This window comes from Triticum aestivum, chromosome 4A (genome assembly GCF_018294505.1).
Source record: "Triticum aestivum cultivar Chinese Spring chromosome 4A, IWGSC CS RefSeq v2.1, whole genome shotgun sequence".
Classification (NCBI taxonomy): domain Eukaryota; kingdom Viridiplantae; phylum Streptophyta; class Magnoliopsida; order Poales; family Poaceae; genus Triticum; species Triticum aestivum.
This window is the reverse complement of record NC_057803.1, coordinates 508,689,942-508,709,382: the sequence shown is the minus strand read 5'-3', so window position 1 is coordinate 508,709,382 and position 19,441 is coordinate 508,689,942.

Sequence of the window (19,441 nt, the reverse complement as noted above, 5' to 3'; positions counted from 1 at the left end):
ATCCATATTGCTTCATGCGCTGCCTCTGAGGCTGCCTTGTACTCCGCTTCACATGTAGATCCCGCCACGACTCTTTGCTTGCAACTGCACCAGCTTACTGCCCCACCATTCAAAATAAACACGTATCCGGTTTGTGACTTGGAGTCATCCAGATCTGTGTCGAAGCTAGTGTCGACGTAACCTTTTACGACAAGCTCTTCGTCACCTCTATATACAAGAAACATGTCCTTAGTCCTTTTCAGGTACTTCAGGATATTCTTGACCGCTGTCCAGTGTTCCATGCCGGGATTACTTTGGTACCTTCCTACCAAACTTACGGCAAGGTTTACATCAGGTCTGGTACACAGCATGGCGTACAAGATAGACCCTATGGCTGAGGCATAGGGGACGACACTCATCTTTTCTCTATCTTCTGCCGTGGTCGGACATTGAGCTGAGCTCAATTTCACACCTTGCAACACAGACAAGAACCCCTTCTTAGACTGATTCATATTGAACTTCTTCAATATCTTTTCAAGGTATGTGCTTTGTGAAAGACCTATGAGGCGTCTTGATCTATCTCTATAGATCTTGATGCCTAATATATAAGCAGCTTCTCCAAGGTCCTTCATTGAAAAACACTTATTCAAATAGGCCTTAATGCTGTCCAAAAGTTCTATATCATTTACCATCAAAAGTATGTCATCCACATATAATATGAGAAATGCTACTGAGCTCCCACTCACTTTCTTGTAAACGCAGGCTTCTCCATAAGTCTGCATAAACCCAAACGCTTTAATCATTTCATCAAAGCGAATGTTCCAACTCCGAGATGCTTGCACCAGCCCATAAATGGAGCGCTAGAGCTTGCATACCTTGTTAGCATTCTGAGGATCGACAAAACCTTCCGGCTACATCATATACAATTATTCCTTAAGAAAGCCATTGAGGAATGCCGTTTTGACGTCCATTTGCCATATCTCATAATCATAGTATGCGGCAATTGCTAACAAGATTCGGACGGACTTCAGCTTCGCTGCGGGTGAGAAGGTCTCATCGTAGTCAACCCCTTGAACTTGTCGATAACCCTTAGTGACAAGTCGAGCCTTATAGATGGTAACATTACCATCTGCGTCCGTCTTCTTCTTAAAGATCCATTTATTCTCTATCGCTCGCCGATCATTGGGCAAGTCTGTCAAAGTCCATACTTTGTTTTCATACATGGATCCTATCTCGGATTGCATGGCTCCAAGCCATTTGTTGGAATCTGGGCCCGCCATTGCTTCTTCATAGTTCGAAGGTTCACCGTTGTCTAACAACATGATTTTTCAGGACGGGGTTGCCGTACCACTCTGGTGCGAAACGTGTCCTTGTGGACCTACGAAGTTCAGTGGCAACTTGATCTGAAGTTTCATGATCATCATCATTAACCTCCTCTCTAATCGGTGGAGGCACCACAGAAACATTTTCTTGAGCTGCACTACTCTCCGGTTCAAGAGGTAATACTTCATCAAGTTCCACTTTCCTCCCACTTACTTCTTTCGAGAGAAACTCTTTCTCTAGAAAGGACCCATTCTTGGCAACAAAGATCTTGCCTTTGGATCTGAGGTAGAAGGCATACCCAATGGTTCCCTTAGGGTATCCTATGAAGACGCATTTTTCCGACTTGGGTTCGAGCTTTTCAGGTGGAAGTTTCTTGACATAAACATCGCATCCCCAAACTTTTAGAAACGACAGCTTAGGTTTCTTCCCAGACCATAATTCATACGGTGTCATCTCAATGGATTTAGACGGTGCCCTATTTAAAGTGAATGTAGCTGTCTCTAGAGCGTATCCCCAAAATGATAGCGGTAAATCAGTGAGTAACATCGTAGATTGCACCATATCCAATAGAGTGCGATTACGATGTTCGGACACACCGTTACGCTGAGGTGTTCCAGGCGGCGTGAGTTGTGAAACGATTCCACATTTCCTTAAGTGCGTACCAAATTCGTGACTTAAATATTCTCCCCCACGATCTGATCATAAGAACTTGATTTTGTTGTCACGTTGATTCTCAACCTCACTCTGAAATTCCTTGAACTTTTCAAAGGTCTCAGACTTGTGTTTCATTAAGTAGATATACCCATATCTACTCAAGTCATCAGTGAGAGTGAGAACATAACGATAGCCACCGCGAGCCTCAACACTCATTGGACCGCACACATCAGTATGTATGATTTCCAATAAGTTGGTTGCTCGCTCCATTGTTCCGGAGAACGGAGTCTTGGTCATCTTCCCCATGAGGCATGGTTCGCACGTGTCGAGTGATTCGAACTCAAGAGACTCCAAAAGTCCATCTGTATGGAGCTTCTTCATGTGTTTGACACCTATGTGACCAAGGCGGCAGTGCCACAAGTATGTGGGACTATCATTATCAACCTTACATCTTTTGGTATTCACAATATGAATATGTGTAACATTACGTTCGAGATTCATTAAGAATAAACCATTCACCAGCGGGGCATGACCATAAAACATATCTCTCATATAAACAGAACAACCATTATTCTCGGATTTAAATGAGTAGCCATCTCGCATTAAACGAGATCCAGATACAATGTTCATGCTCAAAGCTGGCACTAAATAACAATTATTGAGGTTTAAAACTAATCCCGTAGGTAAATGTAGAGGTAGCGTGCCGACGGCGATCACATCGACCTTGGAACCATTCCCGACGCGCATCGTCACCTCGTCCTTCGCCAGTCTCCGTTTATTCCGCAGCTCCTGTTTTGTGTTACAAATATGAGCAACCACACCGGTATCAAATACCCAGGAGCTACTACGAGTACTGGTAATGTACACATCAATTACATGTATATCACATATACCTTTAGTGTTGCCGGCCTTCTTGTCTGCTAAGTATTTGGGACAGTTCCGCTTCCAGTGTCCCTTTCCCTTGCAATAAAAGCACTCAGTTTTAGACTTGGGTCCATTCTTTGGCTTCTTCCTGGCAACTGGCTTGCCGTGCGCAGCAACTCCCTTGCCGTCCTTCTTCTTACCCTTGCCTTTCTTGAACTTAGTGGTTTTATTCACCATCAACACTTGATGTTCCTTTTTGATCTCCACCTCCGCTGATTTCAGCATTGAATATACCTCAGGAATGGTCTTTTCCATTCCCTGCATATTGAAGTTCATCACAAAGCTCTTGTAGCTTGGTGGGAGCGACTGAAGGATTCTGTCAACAACCGCATCATCCGGGAGATTAACTCCCAGCTGAGTCAAGCGGTTGTGCAACCCAGACATTTTGAGTATGTGCTCACTGACAGAAATATTTTCCTCCATCTTACAACTATAGAACTTGTCGGAGACATCATATCTCTCGACCCGGGCATGAGCTTGGAAAACCATTTTCAGCTCTTCGAACATGTCATATGCTCCGTGTTGCTCAAAACGCTTTTGGAGCCCCGGTTCTAAGCTGTAAAGCATGCCGCACTGAATGAGGGAGTAATCATTAGCACGCTGCTGCCAAGCGTTCATAACGTCTTGGTTCTCTGGGATGGGTGCTTCACCTAGCGGTGCTTCTAGGACATATTGTTTCCTGGCAGCTATGAGGATGATCCTCAGGTTCCAGACCCAGTCAGTATAGTTGCTGCCATCATCTTTCAGCTTGGCTTTCTCTAGGAACGCGTTGAAGTTGAGGTTTACATTAGCGTGGGCCATTTGATCTACAAGACATATTACAAAGATTATTTAGACTAAGTTCATGATAATTAAGTTCATCTAATCAAATTATTTAATGAACTCCCACTCAGATTAGACATCCCTCTCGTCATCTAAGTGATACATGATCCGAGTCAACTAGGCCGTGTCCGATCATCACGTGAGACGGACTAGTCATCATCGGTGAACATCTCCATGTTGATCGTATCTTCCATACGACTCATGTTCGACCTTTCGGTCTCTTGTGTTCCGAGGCCATGTCTATACATGCTAGGCTCGTCAAGTCAACCTAAGTGTATTGCGTGTGTAAATCTGGCTTACACCCGTTGTATGCGAACGTTAGAACCTATCACACCCGATCATCACGTGGTGCTTCGGAACAACGAACTTTCTCAACGGCGCACAGTTAGGGGGAACACTTTCTTGAAATTATTGTGAGGGATCATCTTATTTACTACCGTCGTTCTAAGCAAATAAGAAGCATAAACATGATAAACATCACATGCAATCAAATAGTGACATGATATGGCCAATATCATATTGTTCCTTTGATCTCCATCTTCGGGGCACCATGATCATCTTCGTCACCGGCATGACACCATGATCTCCATCATCGTGTCTCCATGAAGTTGTTCGCCAACTATTACTTCTACTACTATGACTAACGGTTTAGCAAAGAAGTAAAGTAATTACATGGCGTTATTCAATGACACGCAGGTCATATAATAAATAAAGACAACTCCTATGGCTCCTGCCGGTTGTCATACTCATCGACATGCAAGTCGTGATTCCTATTACAAGAACATGATCAATCTCATACATCACATATATCATTCATCACATCTTTTGGCCATATCACATCACACGGCACATGGTGCCAAAACAAGTTAGACGTCCTCTAATTGTTGTTGCATGTTTTTACGTGGCTTGATTAGGGTTCTAGCAAGAACGTTTCTTACCTACGTCAAAACCACAACGTGATATGCCAATTTCTATTTACCCTTCATAAGGACCCTTTTCATCGAATCCGATCCGACTAAAGTGGGAGAGACAGACACCCGCTAGCCACCTTATGCAACTAGTGCATGTCGGTTGGTGGAACCTGTCTCACGTAAGCGTACGTGTAAGGTCGGTCCGGGCCTCTTCATCCCACAATGCCGCCGAATCAAGATAAGACTAGTAATGGAAAGATAATTGACAATATCGACGCCCACAACTGCTTTGTGTTCTACTCGTGCATAGTAACTAAGCATAGACCTAGCTCATGATGCCACTATTGGACAACGTAGCAGAAATTAAAATTTTCTACGCATCACCAAGATCAATCTATGGAGTTCTCTAGCGACGAGAGGGATAGGAGTGCATCTACATACCCCTTGTAGATCGCGAGCGGAAGCGTTCAAGAGAATGGGGATGATGGAGTCGTACTCGCCGTGATCCAAATCACCGATGACCAAGTGCCGAACGGACAACACCTTCGCGTTCAACACACATACGGTTGGGGAAGACGTCTCCTCCTTCTTGATCCAGCAAGGGGAAGGAGAGGTTGATGGAGATCCAGTAGCACGACGGCGTGGTGGTGGATGCAGCAGGGGTCTCGGCAGGGCTTCACCAAGCTCAGCGAGAGGGAGAGGTGTTACGGGAGGGAGAGGGAGGCGCCAGGGCTTAGGTGCGGCTGCCCTCCCTCCCCCCTCTTTATATAGGGGTCCAGGGGGGCGCCGGCCCCATAGAGATGCATCTCAAGGGGGGCGGCGGCCAAGGGGGGACTTGCCCCCCAAGTCAGGTGGGGCGCCCCCCACCCCTAGGGTTTCCAACCCTAGGCGCAGGGGGAGGCCCAAGGGGGGCGCACCAGCCCACCAGGGGCCGGCTCCCCTCCCACTTCAGCCCATGGGGCCCTCCGGGATAGGTGGCCCCACCCGGTGGACCCCCGGGACCCTTACGGTGGTCCCGGTACAATACCGATTAACCCCGTAACCTTCCCGATGGAAACTGGACTTTCTATATATAAATCTTTGCCTCCGGACCATTCTGGAACTCCTCGTGATGTCCGGGATCTCATCTGGGACTCTGAACAACATTCGGGTTGCTGCATACTAATATCTCTACAACCCTAGCGTCACCGAACCTTAAGTGTGTAAACCCTACGGGTTCGGGAGACACGCAGACATGACCGAGACGACTCTCCGGTCAATAACCAACAGTGGGATCTGGATACCCATGTTGGCTCCCACATGCTCCTCGATGATCTCATCGGATGAACCACGATGTCGAGGATTCAAGTAATCCCGTATACAATTCCCTTTGTCAATCGGTACGTTACTTGCCCGAGATTTGATCGTCGGTATCCCAATACCTCGTTCAATCTCGTTACCGGCAAGTCACTTTACTCGTACTGTAATGCATGATCCCGTGACCAACCACTTGGTCACATTAAGCTCATTATGATGATGCATTACCGAGTGGGCCCAGAGATACCTCTCCATCATACGGAGTGACAAATCCCAGTCTTGATCTATGTCAACCCAACAGATGCTTTCGGGGATGCATGTAGTATACCTTTATAGTCACCCAGTTACGTTGTGACGTTTGGCACACCCAAAGCACTCCTGCGGCATCCGGGAGTTACACGATCTCATGTTCTAAGGAAATGATACTTAACATTGGAAAAGCTTTAGCAAACGAACTACACGATCTTGTGCTAGGCTTAGGATTGGGTCTTGTCCATCACATCATTCTCCTAATGATGTGATCTCGTTATCAATGACATGTAATGCCCATAGTCAGGAAACCATGACTATCTGTTGATCTACAAGCTAGTCAACTAGAGGCTCACTAGGGACATGTTGTGGTCTATGTATTCACACATGTATTACAATTTCCGGATAACAGATTTATAGGATGAACAATAGACAATTATCATGAACAAGGAAATATAATAATAATCCTTTTATTATTGCCTCTAGGGCATATTTCGAACAGTCTCCCACTTGCACTAGAGTCAATAATCTAGTTACATTGTGATGAATCGAACACCCATAGAGTTCTGGTGTTTATCATGTTTTGCTCGCGGAAGAGGTTTAGTCAACGGATCTGCGACATTCAGATCCGTGTGCACTTTACAAATATCTATGTCTCCATCTTGAAAATTTTTACGAATGGAGTTGAAGCGACACTTGATGTGCCTGGTCTTCTTGTGAAACCTAGGCTTCCTTGGCAAGTGCAATCGCTCCAGTGTTGTCACAGTAGAGAGCGATTGGCCCCGACGCATTGGGTATGACTCCTAGGTCGGTGATGAACTCCTTCATCCATATTGCTTCATGCGCTGCCTCCGAGGCTGCCATGTACTCTGCTTCACATGTAGATCCCGCCACGACGCTTTGCTTGCAACTGCATCAGCTTACTGCCCCACCATTCAAAACAAACACGTATCCGGTTTGTGACTTGGAGTCATCCAGATCTGTGTCGAAGCTAGCGTCGACGTAACCTTTTACGACGAGCTCTTTGTCACCTCCATATACGAGAAACATGTCCTTAGTCCTTTTCAGGTAGTTCAGGATATTCTTGACCGCTGTCCAGTGTTCCATGCCGGGATTACTTTGGTACCTTCCTACCAAACTTACGGCAAGGTTTACATCAGGTCTGGTACACAGCATGGCGTACATGATAGACCCTATGGCTGAGGCATAGGGGACGACACTCATCTTTCCTCTATCTTCTACTATGGTCGGACATTGAGCTGAGCTCAATTTCACACCTTGCAACATAGAACCCCTTCTTGGACTGATTCATATTGAACTTCTTCAATATCTTATCAAGGTATGTGCTTTGTGAAAGACCTATGAGGCGTCTTGATCTATCTCTATAGATCTTGATGCCTAATATATAAGCAGCTTCTCCAAGGTCCTTCATTGAAAAACACTTATTCAAATAGGCCTTAATGCTGTCCAAAAGTTCTATATCATTTCCCATCAAAAGTATCTCATCCACATATAATATGAGATATGCTACTGAGCTCCCACTCACTTTCTTGTAAATGCAGGCTTCCCCATAAGTCTGCATAAACCCCAAACGCTTTGATCATTTCATCAAAGCGAATGTTCCAACTCCGAGATGCTTGCACCAGCCAATAAATGGAGCGCTGGAGCTTGCATACCTTGTTAGCATTCTAAGGATCGACAAAACCTTCCGGCTGCATCATATACAATTATTCCTTAAGAAAGCCATTGAGGAATGCCGTTTTGACGTCCATTTGCCATATCTCATAATCATAGTATGCGGCAATTCCTAACAAGATTCGGACGGACTTCAGCTTCGCTACGAGTGAGAAAGTCTCATCGTAGTCAACCCCTTGAACTTGTCGATAACCCTTAATGACAAGTCGAGCCTTATAGATGGTAACATTACCATCCGCGTCCGTCTTCTTCTTAAAGATCCATTTATTCTCTATCGCTCGCTGATCATCGGGAAAGTCTGTCAAAGTCCATACTTTGTTTTCATACATGGATCCTATCTCGGATTGCATGGCTCCAAGCCATTTGTTGGAATTTGGGCCCGCCATTGCTTCTTCATAGGTCGAAGGTTCACCGTTGTCTAACAACATGATTTCCAAGACAGGGTTGCCATACCACTCTGATGCGGAACGTGTCCTTGTGGACCTATGAAGTTCAGTGGCAACTTGATCTGAAGTTTCATGATCATCATCATTAACCTCCTCTCTAATCGGTGGAGGCACCACAGAAACATTTTCTTGAGCTGCGCTACTCTCCGGTTCAAGAGGTAATACTTCATCAAGTTCCACTTTCCTCCCACTTACTTCTTTCGAGAGAAACTCTTTCTCTAGAAAGGACCCATTCTTGGCAACAAAGATCTTGCCTTCGGATCTGAGGTAGAAGGCATACCCAATGGTTTCCTTAGGGTATCCTATGAAGACGCATTTTTCCGACTTGGGTTCGAGCTTTTCAGGTTGAAGTTTCTTGACATAAGCATCGCATCCCCAAACTTTTAGAAACGACAGCTTAGGTTTCTTCCCAGACCATAATTCGTACGGTGTCGTCTCAACGGATTTAGATGGTGCCCTATTTAAAGTGAATGTAGCTGTCTCTAGAGCGTATCCCCAAAATGATAGCGGTAAATCAGTGAGTAACATCATAGATCGCACAATATCCAATAGAGTGCGATTACGACATTCGGACACACCGTTACGCTGAGGTCTTCCAGGCGGCGTGAGTTGTGAAACGATTCCACATTTCCTTAAGTGCGTACCAAATTCGTGACTTAAATATTCTCCCCCACGATCTGATCGTAAGAACTTGATTTTTCTGTCACGTTGATTCTCAACGTCACTCTGAAATTCCTTGAACTTTTCAAAGGTCTCAGACTTGTGTTTCATTAAGTAGATATACCCATATCTACTCAAGTCATCAGTGAGAGTGAGAACATAATGATAGCCACCGCGAGCCTCAACACTCATTGGACCGCACACATCAGTATGTATGATTTCTAATAAGTTGGTTGCTCGCTCCATTGTTCCGGAGAACGAAGTATTGGTCATCTTCCCCATGAGGCATGGTTCGCACGTGTCAAATGATTCGAAATCAAGAGACTCCAAAAGTCCATCTGTATGGAGCTTCTTCATGCATTTGACACCTATGTGACCAAGGCGGCAGTGCCACAAGTATGTTGGACTATCATTATCAACCTTACATCTTTTGGTATTCACACTATGAATATGTGTAACATTACGTTCGAGATTCATTAAGAATAAACCATTCACCAGCGGGGCATGACCATAAAACATATCTCTCATATAAACAGAACAACCATTATTCTCGGATTTAAATGAGTAGCCATCTCGCATTAAATGAGATCCAGATACAATATTCATGCTCAAAGATGGCACTAAATAACAATTATTGAGGTTTAAAACTAATCCCGTAGGTAAATGTAGAGGTAGTGTGCCGACGGCGATCACATCGACCTTGGAACCATTCCCGACGCGCATCGTCACCTCGTCCTTCGCCAGTCTCCGTATATTCCACAGCTCCTGTTTTGAGTTACAAATATGAGCAACCGCACCGGTATCAAATACCCAAGAGCTACTACGAGTACTGGTAATGTACACATCAATTACATGTATATCACATATACCTTTAGTGTTGCCGGCCTTCTTGTCTGCTAAGTATTTGGGGCAGTTCCACTTCCAGTGTCCCTTTCCCTTGCAATAAAAGCACTCAGTTTTAGACTTGGGTCCATTCTTTGGCTTCTTCCCGGCAACTCCCTTGCCGTCCTTCTTCTTACCCTTGCCTTTCTTGAACTTAGTGGTTTTATTCACCATCAACACTTGATGTTCCTTTTTGATCTCCACCTCCGCTGATTTCAGCATTGAATATACCTCAAGAATGGTCTTTTCCATTCCCTGCATATTGAAGTTTATCACAAAGCTCTTGTAGCTTGGTGGGAGCGACTGAAGGATTCTGTCAACGACCGTGTCATACGAGAGATTAACTCCCAGCTGAGTCAAGCGGTTGTGCAACCCAGACATTTTGAGTATGTGCTCACTGACAGAACTATTTTCCTCCATCTTACAACTGTAGAACTTGTCGGAGACATCATATCTCTCGACCCAGGCATGAGCTTGGAAAACCATTTTCAGCTCTTCGAACATGTCATATGCTCCGTGTTGCTCAAAACGCTTTTGGAGCCCCGGTTCTAAGCTGTAAAGCATGCCGCACTGAACGAGGGAGTAATCATCAGCACGCTGCTGCCAAGCATTCATAACGTCTTGGTTCTCTGGGATGGGTGCTTCACCTAGCGGTGCTTCTAGGACATATTGTTTCCTGGCAGCTATGAGGATGATCCTCAGGTTCCGGACCCAGTCCATATAGTTGCTGCCATCATCTTTCAGCTTGGTTTCTCTAGGAACGCGTTGAAGTTGATGTTTACATTAGCGTGGGCCATTTGATCTACAAGACATATTACAAAGATTATTTAGACTAAGTTCATGATAATTAAGTTCATTTAATCAAATTATTTAATGAACTCCCACTTAGATTAGACATCCCTCTCGTCATCTAAGTGATACATGATCTGAGTCAACTAGGCCATGTCCGATCATCACGTGAGACGGACTAGTCATCATCGGTGAACATCTCCATGTTGATCGTATCTTCCATATGACTCATGTTCGACCTTTCGGTCTCTTATGTTCCGAGTCCATGTTTGTACATGCTAGGCTCGTCAAGTTAACCTAAGTGTATTGCGTGTGTAAATCTGGCTTACACCCGTTGTATGCGAACGTTAGAACCTATCACACCCGATCATCACGTGGTGCTTCGGAACAACGAACTTTCTCAACGGCGCACAGTTAGGGGGAACACTTTCTTGAAATTATTGTGAGGGATCATCTTATTTACTACCGTCGTTCTAAGCAAATAAGAAGCATAAACATGATAAACATCACATGCAATCAAATAGTGACATGATATGGCCAATATCATATTGTTCCTTTGATCTCCATCTTCGGGGCACCATGATCATCTTCGTCACCGGCATGACACCATGATCTCCATCATCATGATCTCCATCATCGTGTCTCCATGAAGTTGTTCGCCAACTATTACTTCTACTACTATGACTAACGGTTTAGCAAAGAAGTAAAGTAATTACATGGCGTTATTCAATGACACGCAGGTCATATAATAAATAAAGACAACTCCTATGGCTCCTGCCGGTTGTCATACTCATCGACATGCAAGTCGTGATTCCTATTACAAGAACATGATCAGTCTCATACATCACATATATCATTCATCACATATTTTGGCCATATCACATCACACGGCACATGCTGCAAAAACAAGTTAGACGTCCTCTAATTGTTGTTGCATGTTTTTACGTGGCTAGATTAGGGTTCTAGCAAGAACATTTCTTACCTATGTCAAAACCACAACGTGATATGCCAATTTCTATTTACCCTTCATAAGGACCCTCTTCATCGAATCCGATCCGACTAAAGTGGGAGAGACAGACACCCGCTAGCCACCTTATGCAACTAGTGCATGTCAGTCGGTGGAACCTGTCTCATGTAAGCGTACGTGTAAGGTCGGTCCGGGCCGCTTCATCCCACAATGGCGCCGAATCAAGATAAGACTAGTAACGGCAAGATAATTGACAATATCAACGCCCACAACTGCTTTGTGTTCTACTCGTGCATAGTAACTATGCATAGACCTAGCTCATGATGCCACAGTTGGACAACGTAGTAGAAATTAAAATTTTCTACGCATCACCAAGATCAATCTATGGAGTTCTCTAGCAACGAGAGGGATAGGAGTGCATCTACATACCCCTTGTAGATCTCGAGCGAAAGCGTTCAAGAGAACGGGGATGATGGAGTCGTACTCGCCGTGATCCAAATCACCGATGACCAAGTGCCGAACGGACAGTACCTCCGCGTTCAACACACGTACGGTTGGGGAAGACGTCTCCTCCTTCTTGATCCAGCAAGGGGAAGGAGAGGTTGATGGAGATCCAGCAGCATGACGGCGTGGTGGTGGATGCAGCAGGGGTCTCGGCAGGGCTTCGCCAAGCTCAGCGAGAGGGAGAGCTGTTACGGGAGGGAGAGGGAGGTGCCAGGGCTTAGGTGCGGCTGCCCTCCCTCCCTCCTCTTTATATAGGGGTCCAGGAGGGCGCCGGCCCCCTAGAGATGCATCTCAAGGGGGGGCGGCCAAGGGGGGACTTGCCCCCCAAGTCAGGTGGGGCGCCCCCCACCCCTAGGGTTTCCAACCCTAGGCGCAGGGGGAGGCCAAAGGGGAGCGCACCAGCCCACCAGGGGCCGGCTCCCCTCCCACTTCAGCCCATGGGGCCCTCCAGGATAGGTGGCCCCACCCGGTGGACCCCCGGGACCCTTACGGTGGTCCCGGTACAATACCGATTAACCCCGTAACCTTCCCGATGGCCGAAACTGGACTTTCTATATATAAATCTTTACCTCTGAACCATTCCGGAACTCCTCGTGACGTCCGGGATCTCATCCGGGGCTCTAAACAACTTTCGGGTTGCTGCATACTAATATCTCTACAACCGTAGCGTCACCGAACCTTAAGTGTGTAGACCCTACGGGTTCGGGAGACACGCAGACATGACCGAGACGACTCTCCGGTCAATAACCAACAGCGGGATCTGGATACCCATGTTGGCTCCCACATGCTCCTCGATGATCTCATCGGATGAACCACGATGTCGAGGATTCAAGTAATCCCGTATACAATTCCCTTTGTCAATCGGTACGTTACTTGCCTGAGATTCGATCGTCGGTATCCCAATACCTCGTTCAATCTCGTTACCGGCAAGTCACTTTACTCGTACTGTAATGCATGATCCCATGACCAACCACTTGGTCACATTGAGCTCATTATGATGATGCATTACCGAGTGGGCCCAGAGATACCTCTCCGTCATACGGAGTGACAAATCCCAGTCTTGATCCGTGTCAACCCAACAGATGCTTTCGAGGATGCCTGTAGTATACCTTTATAGTCACCCAGTTACGTTGTGACATTTGGCACACCCAAAGCACTCCTACGGCATCCTGGAGTTACACGATCTCATGGTCTAAGGAAATGATACTTAACATTGGAAAAGCTTTAGCAAACGAACTACACGATCTTGTGCTAGGCTTAGGATTGGGTCTTGTCCATCACATCATTCTCCTAATGATGTGATCTCGTTATCAATGACATCTAATGCCCATAGTCAGGAAACCATGACTATCTGTTGATCAACGAGCTAGTCAACTAGAGGCTCACTAGGGACATGTTGTGGTCTATGTATTCACACATGTATTACGTTTTCTGGATAACACAATTATAGCATGAACAATAGACAATTATCATGAACAAGGAAATATAATAATAATCCTTTTATTATTGCCTCTAGGGCATATTTCCAACATGGATTAGGCGCAACTTCGTCATGTTGAACACTTTTCGAGATTCCTCGCGGTTTAAGAGCAGTTTTGAAAATGGTGCGGTGCATAACGAGTGGCAGCGAGCGTTTTTTCGTGTTTTTTCTAAACCGCTCATCGGAATGAAGCAAATGATACACCGTTGGGAAGATATTGTTGAGGCGCATCTTTTTCATATCTATTACTTTCTATAATTCGTTACAGTTTAAGAGCAGTTTTAAATTTAGTAAATCGCGGAATTGTGTTTTTTCGAATTTTTTGCAATTTTTGGTACTGTGTTTGCTCTAGTTTTTGAATCATTTGTCGAAACGAGGCATATGATACGCCGTTGTGAAGCTACGGACGAGGCGCAACTTTTATATGTTGAAATGTTTTTGAGATTCCTAATGGTTTTTAGTTAATTTTGAAAATTGTGCGGCTGATGACAAGTGGCAGCGGCCTTTTTTGCGAAATTTTTACGAAGCGCTGATCGGAATGATTCCAATTATACGCCGCTGGAAAGATATCGACGAGGCGCAACTTTTTCATGTAGAACACGCTCTCTAATTCTTTACGGTTTAAGAGCTATTTTAAATTTACCAAAATGCGGACACTGTTTTATGCGACACCAAAATCACGAGTGAACCACATCAGACAGAAAACCGCACTGCTTCGGATCGAAAACCACACTGCATCTGACGGGTAAGAGGACTGCATGTTTTTTTGTGGGACGTAAATTTTTTCAAACGAGGTGCAGTGCATTTCACATCGAGCGTTGGTGAACCGCAATACTACAACCTCGAGAGTACCAAATTTCCCCAAATATGATGGAGTGCACTTCACGTCGAGCGTTGGTGAACCGCAATACTACGAAAAGTGAACCTCGAGACTATCAAATTTTCCCAAATGAGGTGGAGTGCACTTCACGTCGAGCGTTGGTGAACCGCAATACTACGAAAAGTGAACCTCGAGACTACCGTAAACGGACGGCGACACTACCGAAAGTGAACCGCATGAGTTTTTTTTCAAACTTAATATTTTTTTATGTGTGTAGTCGTGACGAATGGATCGCAATGACTGAGAAAGTGAACTACATGTAATGAGAAGTGAGCTTCTTCCGAGGTGTTTTCATTTCAGATCACCAAGTGAACCACAAAGGAGTTTTATGGCAAACTTCATGAGAGAACAAAGTGAGCTTCAAAACATACATATCCATTCATTATTTTGACACAGCCACAGTCACATCTTTAATCCTTTTTTCACAATAGTGACCAACAAAGCTATACACAGTGAACTCCATCCTATGAAAAAATAGAGTGTGAGTCGTGCGGGGCACTTAGCCGAACTGGACCATATCTTATGCAGTGCAGTGCAACACACATCTAGAGAACTGCAAAAACTATTCACAAGCGCACTGCGACAGAGAACAAAATAAGCCAAAACAAACTGTGCAGCCATTTGCGCCAAAATGGAAGCTCGCTGCCTAGCTGACTGCACGCTGCACGTGACTGTTGAAATGCCCCCGCACTTTGCCGCTGGGGGCGTAGCTGCGCGGTGGAGATTGACGGCTGGCCTCGCCCTTTTTTCCACCTTCTGTCGCTGCTCTGCAAAAACAAAGGGAACTGCACACGCACGAACTGGGAGCGGATGAACAATAGCGAACTTCACATGCACGAAGAAAGAACTTGAGCCACGGATCGGCAAGCAGGTGGGCGAGGCAAGACAGGGCCTCGGCGGATCCGGTCATTGGAGGGGTGGATCGGGCCGCGGCGACCGACAGGAGGTCGTCGGATGTAGCCGGTGCGCCCGCTTTTTTTGCAGCAGGAGAAGGTACGATGCGGCGGCCGGATCTAGTAGGAGGTCCAGCGGGTCACCGGAGTAGGAGGCAGGCGCAGCCGGCGAAGCATCGCTGCACCTGCACCAGGCGGCGGCGGGGCTTCCCTATTGCCAGATCCAAAGCAGCAGAAGAAGGCGACGGTGGATCCGGCGGGGCGGGACAGGCGATGGAGGCCGGGGCGGGCGGCGCTCGGTGCTGGCCGGGACGGGGTGGCGCGGGATGCAGCCTAGGGCGGGCGGTGCGGGTGGGTGCCGGGGCGCGCGGCGCTAGTGGGGATGGGGATTGGGGGTGGTGGCGCTGGGGCGTGGGTGGCGGTTGGGAGGTGGGCATCGGGGAGGGAACCAGATCCTCTACCTCTAACTTTCCTTTTTGCAATCCATATAATTAAGGCTAAAATGATTTAAATTAATATGCAAATTACAAATTTAATGTTTACATTCATAATCATTACGTACAAACGATTTGATGGTGAAATAAAATCAATTATAAATTATTTATATATATAGTAAATAACAATAGTAAATAATCCGCTAAACGTCTCTAACATTCCTTCTTCATTTTACACTATGATTACACTGTAGCACCGTGACTTTGCTTCTCTAAGTTAGAGGATCCACCTCCATCAGGGAGAGGTGGGTGGGGCTTGACCGGGAAGAAGGTGGGGTTCGGTGGGGTGGGGTGCGTGGGGCTGGCCGGCCGGGGTGTTTTTTTTGTTTTTTTTTTACAGTTCGGGTGGGATTCCGGCAGTGCGGGGTGTTCGGGTCGTTGGGTGTTAGCAGATTAAGCTAGTGTTAGCATAATAAGAACCTTAGGGGTGTTATCATAATAAACATATATATATATATATATATATATATATATATAACCCGAATATTGATAGAAATTCTAAAATAGATATTTTAAATATTGATAAGGTATTATCAATCATATGGGTAGGGAAGACCCCTGTAAAAAAACAATGTTGAAAATTTAAGCACCCTTGGCATGTAAGTACGCATACACTGGCACAAGGATTCTTGAAGGCAGAAGAAGCTCTAAATGCTAATCGCATGAAGATCTGTATGGCCGAAGAGCAAAGACTGTTACACAGAGGCCAGCCAATTACTCACCGCGAGACAATGCCATGTGAAGAAAGAAAAATTTCTTGAAGATTGAAGTTTGTCGGTACTCTCTCTCGCACTTTTCTATATTATTAAAAGGACACGCATGTACCCTAGTAGGACTCTTCTATATTATTAGAAGGACACGCATGTACTCTAGTAAGACACGCGTGCATACTACCGTGTGTAAAATAAGTGAAGGAAGGCTCCCGAAGGCCTCCCTAGCAGCCACCCCTCGCGATTATAAAAGGAGACGCTGGGCTCAAGAACACAACACAAGACGGGAGAGCACGAAGCACTTAGAGCATCAAGACCCTCCACCAGAGCACCATTTCCTTCGTAGTTTAGCCACCACCGACCCTCCACCAGAGCATCATTTCCTTCGTAGTTTAGCCACCACCACTGCTAGTAAAATAGCCAAGAAGGCGCTTCGATCGCCAAGAGTTTGAAGGTAATTTCCTAGTTGTGTGTAATCCCTTCCGGGCCTCCCGAAAGGGAAAACCATATGTAAATTATGTTGTGAAAATGATGTAGTTTCTTGGTCTCACTTAGTATTTTTATTAATGAATTTATGGGACGAGTTCTTATGCTAGGGATCCTATAGGAGAAACCTCTGCTTGTGTAGTTCTCTGTGTAGCCCAGAGTGGCGTTTAAATGAGAACCTTGTGGTCGTAGAGAAGTGTTCCCTTCGGGTGGAACTGCCTGGGAAGACGATAGGAATTTACCCCATAAATTTGCAATTAAAACTGCTAAGTGAACGTAACTAGCTATATCTGATAGAACATAATGATAAATATGGTGATTACTGAGTAGGACTTTACACTACTGCGTACACCAACAGTCGAATTGTTGGCCTCGCCAGCCCAGAATAGATCATGTATGAAACAAATAATCAAGTCAGAACGTGAAGGTAATCATATTAAATTAAATATTACCGTGAATAGTGAAGTACTATTCCAAATAGTGTATTGAATAGTAAACACTATTGTGAATAGTACCCTACCTAGTGAACAGTAAATACTATTCAAGATAAAAAGCATACTTGTCTATCACTTTCACCTAATCACATACTAATCTAATCAAAATTTGATCTAATATTAATTAAGAAAAATTGATTCCCTATATTGTTGGTATCAGGTCTAGAGTTTAATCATTGGATTTAAACTTAGAAGCTAGCGCAGGTAAAGTAGTAAATACGAAGGAAAATCTAAATATAAGGTGTAGAGTAAATCCCTCAGAAGAGCATATCTAGCATACATCTCATAGCCAGTTAAATACAGTCGTCGATTTGATATATAACTTTTACATATCTTGGGGAAAAAGACAAGAAAATTTAGACCAAAAATTTGAAAGTTTATTTAAAGAATACCAAAAACTTGCTGAGGGTTGAATAATAAAATTGGTCTCGCTTTACATAAAATAGAGGAAGCAAAATCTACACAGAATACAGTTTGTAAGAATAACGATTATATTAAAGAGGAAGTGCTATCAATAGGCCGCTACCTAAGTAAAGGCAAAGAGTCACTCCCACGCACTAAATCAAGACAAGATATACTTGAAATAAAAAAGTTAGTGCAAGAGGTTAAAACTTTGATTATCTCATAATTATATGACTGAATATACTCAAGCATTAAACGAAGTAGCAAAATACCTGTCACCTCCTGTCGGGTTCTCCGATCATGACTCCCCAAAAGAAGATTCCAAAGTAATAATAAGACAAAATAACACAATCATCCAACTACTAATTCAAGAATTAGATAAGCTAAAAAGTGTTCAAAGCAACAAAGAAATTGTGCTATCATCATCTAGAATAGTTGCCTCTACTAGAAATATTAATTCAAAAAATGGATGTATCTAAAGGCTTCCTTAGAAGAGAGAAAACTCTCCAATTAGTAAGACAAGATTCAAGACCTCAAGCCACGAAGCATAGATTATCATGCAAAGCTGATGATATTGATAGTATTGAAGAAGTTATAGATATACAAAGAGATCCAGAAAGATATCAGAAAGATACCCTAAGAAAAATAAAGCCGCAACAAGTATATCATATGGGTATGTTTGAGAGTAAAAGTGGTCTATACAGAATATCCAGAGAAGTAGAGTTAAGTGTGTTAACACATCCGGTAGGTTTAAGAATTGTAAGGAAAAATATTGAAAATGAGCTAAAATATTGTGGTTATAAATATATTCATCAAGGTATGTATATCATAGGAGTCAAAGGTATGACAGGGAAGAAATTAGGTGCGAAGGTTTTGATAACCTTATTAGACAGAAGATGGGAATCAGTAGACAAAGCAGCATTAGGATTTTTAGAAGGAGACATGAATGAAAATAGATTAATAACCTATATAGCTCCAGACCTAATGATGCCCGTAAAAGAATTTATTGTAAAAATGAGTTTTGGTTTCCTAACTAAATGTTATGAAGATTTTAAAGGAACAAATTTGCTAGTAAGCATAGAATTTATAGGAAGGCTCACTAATAGAAGTAGCTCTAGATATAGAGTAAGTGTGAATGACATAATTAATAGTATGCAATCAAAAGGTATAAAGTTTATGAATCCTCTGAAAATTGGTTCTGAAGAAAGAGCTAGAGAAGAATGGAAGATAGGTGAATTAATAGAGAAAAAAGAATTAAAGCAACTTGAAAACTACATAAGCTATCAAAATTGCGAAGGAAGTAGCAGTATTCGATTTATGAACTATAAAGCTGCATCAATAGAAGACTCTAAATCTTTTATGTCAGAATCAGAAATTAATGATGATAAAAATAAAGGTGTATCTGAATACATGGAAAAGGCTAATTTAGAGGATGAAATAATTCATTGGGAAAAGAAACTAAAGCATATTGAATGGGAATATAATCATTCTATGACAAATG